This window comes from Micropterus dolomieu, linkage group LG03 (genome assembly GCF_021292245.1).
Source record: "Micropterus dolomieu isolate WLL.071019.BEF.003 ecotype Adirondacks linkage group LG03, ASM2129224v1, whole genome shotgun sequence".
NCBI classification, from domain to species: Eukaryota; Metazoa; Chordata; class Actinopteri; order Centrarchiformes; family Centrarchidae; genus Micropterus; species Micropterus dolomieu.
In genome coordinates, this window is record NC_060152.1 from 20,233,071 (window position 1) to 20,240,837 (window position 7,767).

A 7,767-nucleotide genomic window follows, 5' to 3' on the forward strand; every position below is an offset into this window, starting at 1 on the left:
TCCACTATTGTAGCTCTGATGTCATCAGTTATTCTATTTCTTACTCTTCTTACCCTTCCTCTTTCCCCTCCTTGTCCTCTTCTTGCTCCTCCTTGTCCTCTTCCTCTAACTTCCTCTAACCCTCTCGCTTCTTCAACTCCACATCCTCTTCCTCCAACTTCTTCAACTCCACGTCCTCTTCCTCCAACTTCTCCTCGGCCTCCTCTGATTCTCACTCTTCTCACTCTTACTGCTCGTTCCATTGTACTCCACACAGACAGCTTACCTGTGGCTTATTTATAGTGCTTAGGCTGATTGCAAAGTGAACTAATTATCTAAAACAGTTTTCACATGTGAAAGTGTGCCAGACAGTTGGCAAAATAGTGTTAATGATAGCCATACATGTGTATAATTTTGCTAGGAGTGTGTTGGAAATTTGGTAATTGAGTGTAAGCAGTGAGTTGTGTTTAAAGTTCTGCAAAAAGAGTGTTGTGCAGTGAATTGTGCCTACAGTTTTGCTAAGTGTGTGTTACAAAATTGCAAACTGAGTGCAAAGCAGTGTTTGTGCTTTTAGTTTTGCAAACTCAGTGAGTGGTTTTGCTATACGTATTAATAGCTTTAGAAATTGTGCTACAAGAATCACGATTAGCGCTTAAGCATTCAGAAAAAACTGTAAAAGCAGAACAGTGGCTGATGCAAGCAACAGAGAATACAGGCGTGTGCTTCATTTGTAAGTGAGGTTTTAGGCAGTGAAAATTTTCATTTATTTATAAGTAATTTCATTGAGAAACCACAAACAGCCCTTTTAATGTTTGTCAATGTGATTTTAAGATCACATTGACACACATTATACAATTATCTTACTGTAATAATTCTGTTTCTGCCGACAATAGAGGTAGATAGGTAGGTAGAATAGGTAGAACGTGGCCTATTGTAGGAAACAATAAGGCAGAAACAGAATTATTACAGTAAGAAAACTGTCTGAAAATCACATTGACGCACATTGAAGAGTATATTTCAGTCTTCTCAAAAATAAGATTTCTCATGAGTCATCCATTTGGTTATTCATATCACCTCTGGAGGAGTTGATGTCTAGTAAGGATTAAAAAAATAGCTTAGTTGAAAGAAATGACTAAAATCCAAATGCAGGTGGATTTTCCGTTTGGCGGCTAAATGTTGGAAGGCCACCTGCTAATCTATCCATCCATCCATTGTCAACCGCTTATCTTGCGTACAGGGTTGCGGGGGGCTGGAGCCAATCCCAGCTGACATCGGGCAAAAGGCAGGGTACACCCTGGGCAGGTCGCCAGTAGACAAAGACATAGACAAACAACCGGTCACACTGACACTCACACCTAAGGACAAGTTAGAGTCACAAATCAACATAGGCTACCTGCTAATGTGGCAGGTAAATGTATTTAACTTGATATCACCATATAATGTCTATTTGACGGTAATTGGCATCAGACTGCCATTCTTTTTTGTTGTGTGTCACGCTGAAATTGGGCCCTGATGTACCAAGGGATGTAAAATTGTGTAACACACGGATTAGGGGGCATTCATTGATTGTTGTTTATGTTAATTTCATGTTACCTGTGTTTGATTGGCATAGATTTGTAAGGGGGTGGGCGTTGGAACGCTGGAAAAATACCCGCATATACTGTATGTCGCATTCGCTTATTCAAACTGAACAAAATTCAAGGATGAAGGGGTCGAGGGGAGATGGATGTAGGGGTCGAGGATGAAGGGGTCGAGAATGGAGGGATGAAGGAGGTTGTTTAGGGTTTGGTGATCAGAGCAGCTAGGAACCTGGGGGTTGAGACTCAGGGTGGGGGCTTATCTCGATAAACAGCTTGTTTATGAACCCCCCTGTGGTTCATGTTGTAGAAAAAACAAAAATGATTACTTGGTAGAACTACGGATTTTAGCATGCATGTCTTTCATGGTGGAAGGAAACCCACGCAAACACGGGGGGAACATGCAAACTCCGCACAGAAAGCCTGTGCTGAGCGAGGTCAAAACCCAGAACCTTCTTGCTGTGAGGCTGCAGTGCTGTCCACTGGGTCACCGGGCTGCCCATTAAAAGAGGTGAGACAACAGGGTTCAGATAGAAGGAATGTGAGAAGCAGGAAAGAAAAGGGGTTAGACAGGCTTATATACATGGGTGCATGTGATTGGATTAGAGAGGCACAGGTGGATGAAATGAGTGAAGCACAGGTGGATGAATTAGTGAGGGAGAGGTGTGGTCCTGTTCCTGAACTTTAGTTATACAACTCCATGACAAGAGGTGGATGCGGATCTCGGCAGGTAGCTTACAACAGCTGTTCTGCCAAATTATTCATCTACCTGTTTAGGACCTTTTCAGACACTTTGCTGTGCTCATTGATCAAATGCAGTTATTACCACATATTTTTACTTTTACTGAGTGTAATAAAATATTAATAACTCTAAATGAATGGAGGAGCTTGTTGGTGGCGGAGAGGAACCCTGAATGAGAATGATTGACTGTTTTTATCAAAGTGCTTCTACCTTACACAAGCCTGCCCATCACGGGCCAGATGTCTCTTGATTAAAGTTAAAACGTTACAACATTACTCAGACTGTAATGACAGAATAACAGCGGTACGAACATTTAAACTGTCTCACAGCTGCGGGTCTTTACTCTCACGTTGTTGCTGGACTCGTCTGCTGTGTTGGTCTGTGTGGCTGTGGGCTCCGTGAGCTGGCTCGGGGACCAGGGGGCTCTGTGAGCAGACTGGAGCTGACTGGCCGGCTCGTTAGCTAACCCCGTGGGCTGGCTCATTAGCTTCACCCACCGCATTTGCGGAGCTTGTCAACTCCGAAAACGTTCAATCACATTCTCGATTTGCCAACAATTTACCTAAAACTGACGATATTTAAAATCTACACAGTTGATTTCTCGCCTCAAAACCTGTTAGAAGTGGATTTAGTAATGAAACAGAATTTGAAAATTGTAAAACAAGTTCTGTTGTTGTCCTCTACACAACAGACCGGTTGTTGTTACAGTTCTAGCGCTTTGCATTATGGGCCACATTATTTCTATAGTTTCTGACTTGAGAAATGTGTGTTTGGTCTTGTTAATCACGATAAACGAGTTGTGATATTCCTTTCTGAGCATGAAGCAGACAGAGAGTCATGATGCAGTTCTCTGTTACTGATGACTGTTCATTACTTTTCTATGGAGCTTTGGTGAAAGGAATATGATCTGAGTAGAAACATGTGGTACTACAAAAAACTAATATGGTGATGTCTGATCTAGAATGATTTCTTAAGTGATAAGCAATACAAAAAAAATATTTTGTTTCTTAGACTGGTCCTTTTATACAGCTTCTCTTACTGAAACAAGCCATTGGGTCTTCTGTTTCTTTAAAGGCTCGTGCAGACTACACGACTTTCAGCGTCGGCCGATGGCAGATGGCCGTGCTGTTCACACTACACAACTTACTGTCTTGTGACGGGAGTCTTGAAGTCATTGTGGCGTTCACATTACGTGACTGATAGTAGACAGGAGGTCACACACTACGCAAGCTGACAACGACTCTGTCACCCGACGCTGGTCTCGTTTTGTCAAGAAAACACGTGAAATGTGAAACGGGAAATGACGCAAAACTACACACGAAGCTGCTGTTGTTTGTTATTATAAAGATACCAATTATAAAGACAAAGAATATGGGTGAAAGAATAGATTAGCACATGCAGGTAGCAGGGATCATCTGTGCTACAGAGAGAGCTGGAGGTGAGTAGAAAGTGTTTTGTAGTGAAAAAGTAGCTGCCTGTTCCGCCAGCTGCCTGCTCTCATTGGCTGGATGTGGATGTCAAGTCGGCCGACTCTTCCAGGTATTTGGCATACTAGATATCTGGCAGACGTCGGCGATGTGTCAGAAATGTGTCGGGGAGCCTTTCTGACACGTCATTGAGTAACACACACATAACGACTGCCGACCGCCGATCGATCACTGATTTACCCCTGATCATAGCCCAACGGTCACTGAGCTCGCCGAGTGGCAAATCGGGCTTAAAATCGTGTAGTGTGAACTAGGCTTTAGGCTCCTAACCCTAAATGTCCACTTTCTTCTGATTGGCAAATTTTCCAGAAGCCTGCTGAGGGGCTTTTGAGCAAGCCCCCAGGAAGTGTGCTATGCTGCTGTGCTTTGAAGCAAAGTGACCCTAAGCCACGCCCTCAATATGCAGCTGGCCAATCACAGTGCAGTATAGTACTAGCTCTAACTAAGGTCTGACACTTTCATGGCTGCGCTCCAATGATTTGTGTGCAAAAAGCCTTGTTTTTTTAGCTTTTACAATCAAGCAATTAAAATCGCTACCCAGAGATGTTGAAAGGAGAAGAGAAGAACCTGAAACAAATACAGAAAAATGTAGGCTGTGTATTGTTAGTTAGCTAACGCTAGCTAAATTAGGGACTGTCCGGAATTTTTTGGGACATGATCTGTTCACGCTACTCTGTGGGCCGCCATCACAGCTGAGGGAGTTAAAGGAAGCAGAAAAGCAGCCGAAAGTCTAAGCCTAACATTGTCATACAAGCAAGCCACTAATACATCTACGCAACATATTAATTTAATGAAACATAAATGTAATTATAGTCAGATCCACTCATGCCCTACTGATGTGGTAGTGATATTATAAGCCTTTTAATGTACAGATTCACTCTTTCCTGCATGTGGCAGCTGCACCTGTGTTGTTTTTAGCCTGGATTATGTGTTTAACATATTCTTATTTATTGTAGTTTGCTCTGCTGCCAGCAGACTTGTCCATGTGATCATCTGCTACAAACACTGCCCCTTTTATATGAATGCACTCATGGCTGGATTGGGAAACTCTGGGTTGACTTACCGAGTTGATAACCAGCATTGTGTTGTCTTGTTTTTAGGGATAGTGAAGTCAGATAACAAAAAGATATCTTCACCAAACTGTACTAAATGTTTAACTGCAGAACACAGTAAAATTTAATAATTGTTCATGCAATGCCACCTTCTGATTAACACTGAAAAGGCTCTCTTATCAGGAACACATCAATCATGCATCCAACATCACTCATAATCCATCTTCATTCACTGGTAACATCTAGTCTTTAATAGTGATGAATGTATGGAGACAGTAGAAGCATTGTGGAACACAATGTAGAACAAAATAACACCAGTAAAAGTTCAGGAACACATCAAATGAGACTTCCACATCGTTGAATCTTGCCCCAATGCCTTCAGGGAGGGTTCCAAAAACAACTAGGCTTACTTCATGTAATTGCAATCACATTATCAGCACTCAGCCAGTCATATTAACACTGATGACTGGTCCTTACCCACATGCTGCAGTTTCAACTCTTTACTTGTTTTGCCTTTACTTCAAATTAAGGGCTGAGTTCAAAATAAATTAATCCAGGATTAACACATCAATCCTTGAACTGCTTTCAAAGAACCACATTAGCTATATGAGAAATAACATGAACATTAACATGGTTATTGTAGCCTGATAACAGTATGTTAGCCTGAATTAGTCGAGCCACATATGAAGAACAGGGGTCTCATTTATAAACGGTGTGTACGAAAAAACAGGGCTGGAAACGTGCGTACGCCACTTCCCAAGCAAAGGTTGTGATCTATAAAAAACAAACTTGACGGGAAAATGTGGTCCCGTAAGCAAACTCTGAACCATGCGTACGCACATAAACAGGACAAATGAGAAACGGCGACTCACATGGCAGAAGGACGAAACTGTTTGAAATGAAGGCCTAATATTGTGTAAAATATATCGAAATATTACCACTGAGTAGTATAGACTTAAAGCCTTTCTAAATAATCATACACCCGTTTGATTGATTTTCCCTGAAGTGCGCAATAAAAAAACATATGCTAATTTAAGATAATTTGCGGTGCACAAAAGAACCATGACTGAGGATAATAAACACAAACGGAGATATCTGTTTCTGCAAAAGAACACCTCAAATATGTTGGACAGTTTAATCAGGAATCATATTAATTAATATTTCATGCATTGAAATTTATTCTCATAAATAAGGAGGACAAATTATATTTAAATGTGTCAGTCAAGCAAATACGAGTGAATAGTTTCATGTATTATCACGCGTTCGTTTCCTTATCGAGCCAAACGCTGTACGCCAGCGTGTGAATGTGATGCGCTGCTTGTAAAAACACATGGAAAAATAGCACTATTTTATTGTCATTTACAACAGGTCACAGGCTATTTCTTTTAACTCATTGCCAGCCTCGTCAAGTGAATGGGCTGTAAATACATGTTTAAACACAAGTGGAACGTATTTGGTTTTGGATCCCCCAGTTTTCAAACTGGGGGATCCAAATTAGTACCTGGATCATCCCATCTTGTAGGTGTGTATCCCCCTCCAGTCAGTGACATCACTACTCAAAAGGGATGCCCCTTCCTGCAGATCGGTGCCCCCTTTCCTCCGGTGCACAAGTGTTGCATGAAAGTGCGTTTTTATACCTATCAAACAACATGCTTCAGCTTCACCAAAAGGAACATGAGTGTCACACTGAGTTAAATCTCGTTTTGTAGCTTCTCTTTGTCAGAGTTTGCCTCCTTTTCTTCATGCAGTCAGTACGTATTAATATTAATGAGGGGCATTTCACTGACCATTTATAGGCAACTATGGGCGTTTGAAGGGTCGGACATGGAGCTCCCTCAAATGCGCCACATTTCAAGTTGATTGTGATTTATAAATGGAACTTGCTTACACCTGTGCGTACGCACTGTTTTATAAGTTTGACTAGTTTTTGACGAACGCCATTTTTGGCTTTTGGGCGCACGTACACTTTTAGTGAGGTTTCTACGCACAGTTTTATAAATGAGAAATTGAAGCAGCTAAATGGAATTCAGCCATCATTAATTTTAATTTATACCTGTGTTTTTATTAATGTGATAGGTGTTTTCACTTGACTGATCAGGAGTCTCATTTATACAACTGTACGTAGAAAAGACTCGCAGGAAGTGCGTACAAACAAAAATATTCTGATTTATAAAACAGTGCGCACGCACGTCCTATGCCGATTTCCATTTATAAATCACAATCAACTTGAAATGTGGCGTATGTGAGCAAGCTCCTTGTCCAGCCCTTTAAAGCCCATAGTTCCCTATAAATGGTCAGTGAAACACGTATGTACTGACTGCATGATGACAAGGGTGGCAAATTCTGACAGAAAAGCTACAAAACAGAAATTTAAGTCAGTGTGCCACTGACGTTTGTTTTGGTGAAGCTGAAGCATGTTTTTTGGTGGGTAAGACGTGCACATACAGGTGAAACTCGAAAAATTTCAGTAATTCAACTTAAAAGGTGAAACTAATATATTATATAGACTCATTACATGCAAAGTGAGATATTTCAAGCCTTTATTTGATATAATTTTGATGATTATGGCTTATAGCTTATGAAAACACCAAATTCAAAATCTCAGAAAATTAGAATATTGTGAAAAGGTTCAGTATTGTAGGCTCAAAGTGTCACACTCTAATCAGCTAATTAATCCAAAAAACCTGCAAAGGGTTCCTGAGCCTTTAATTGGTCTCTCAGTCTGGTTCAGTGGAATTCACAATCATGGGGAAGACTGCTGACCTGACAGTTGTGCAGAAAACCATCATTGACACCCTCCACAAGGAGGGAAAGCCTCAAAAGGTAATTGCTAAAGAAGTTGGATGTTCTCAAAGTGCTGTATCAAGGCACATTAATAGAAAGTTAAGTGGAAGGGAAAAGTGTGGGAGAAAAGAATTTGCACAAGCAGC

General features: G+C 41.1%; 1 protein-coding gene and 1 pseudogene across 2 annotated transcripts in view; one reads left to right on the forward strand and one right to left on the reverse strand.

Annotated features, from left to right (window-relative positions):
• Window positions 1-7,767, reverse strand: part of gpn2 (GPN-loop GTPase 2) — a 12,993-nt gene that overhangs the window by 2,712 nt on the left and 2,514 nt on the right. The window lies entirely within an intron of this gene.
• LOC123969074 lies at window positions 3,025-3,214 on the forward strand (annotated as a pseudogene).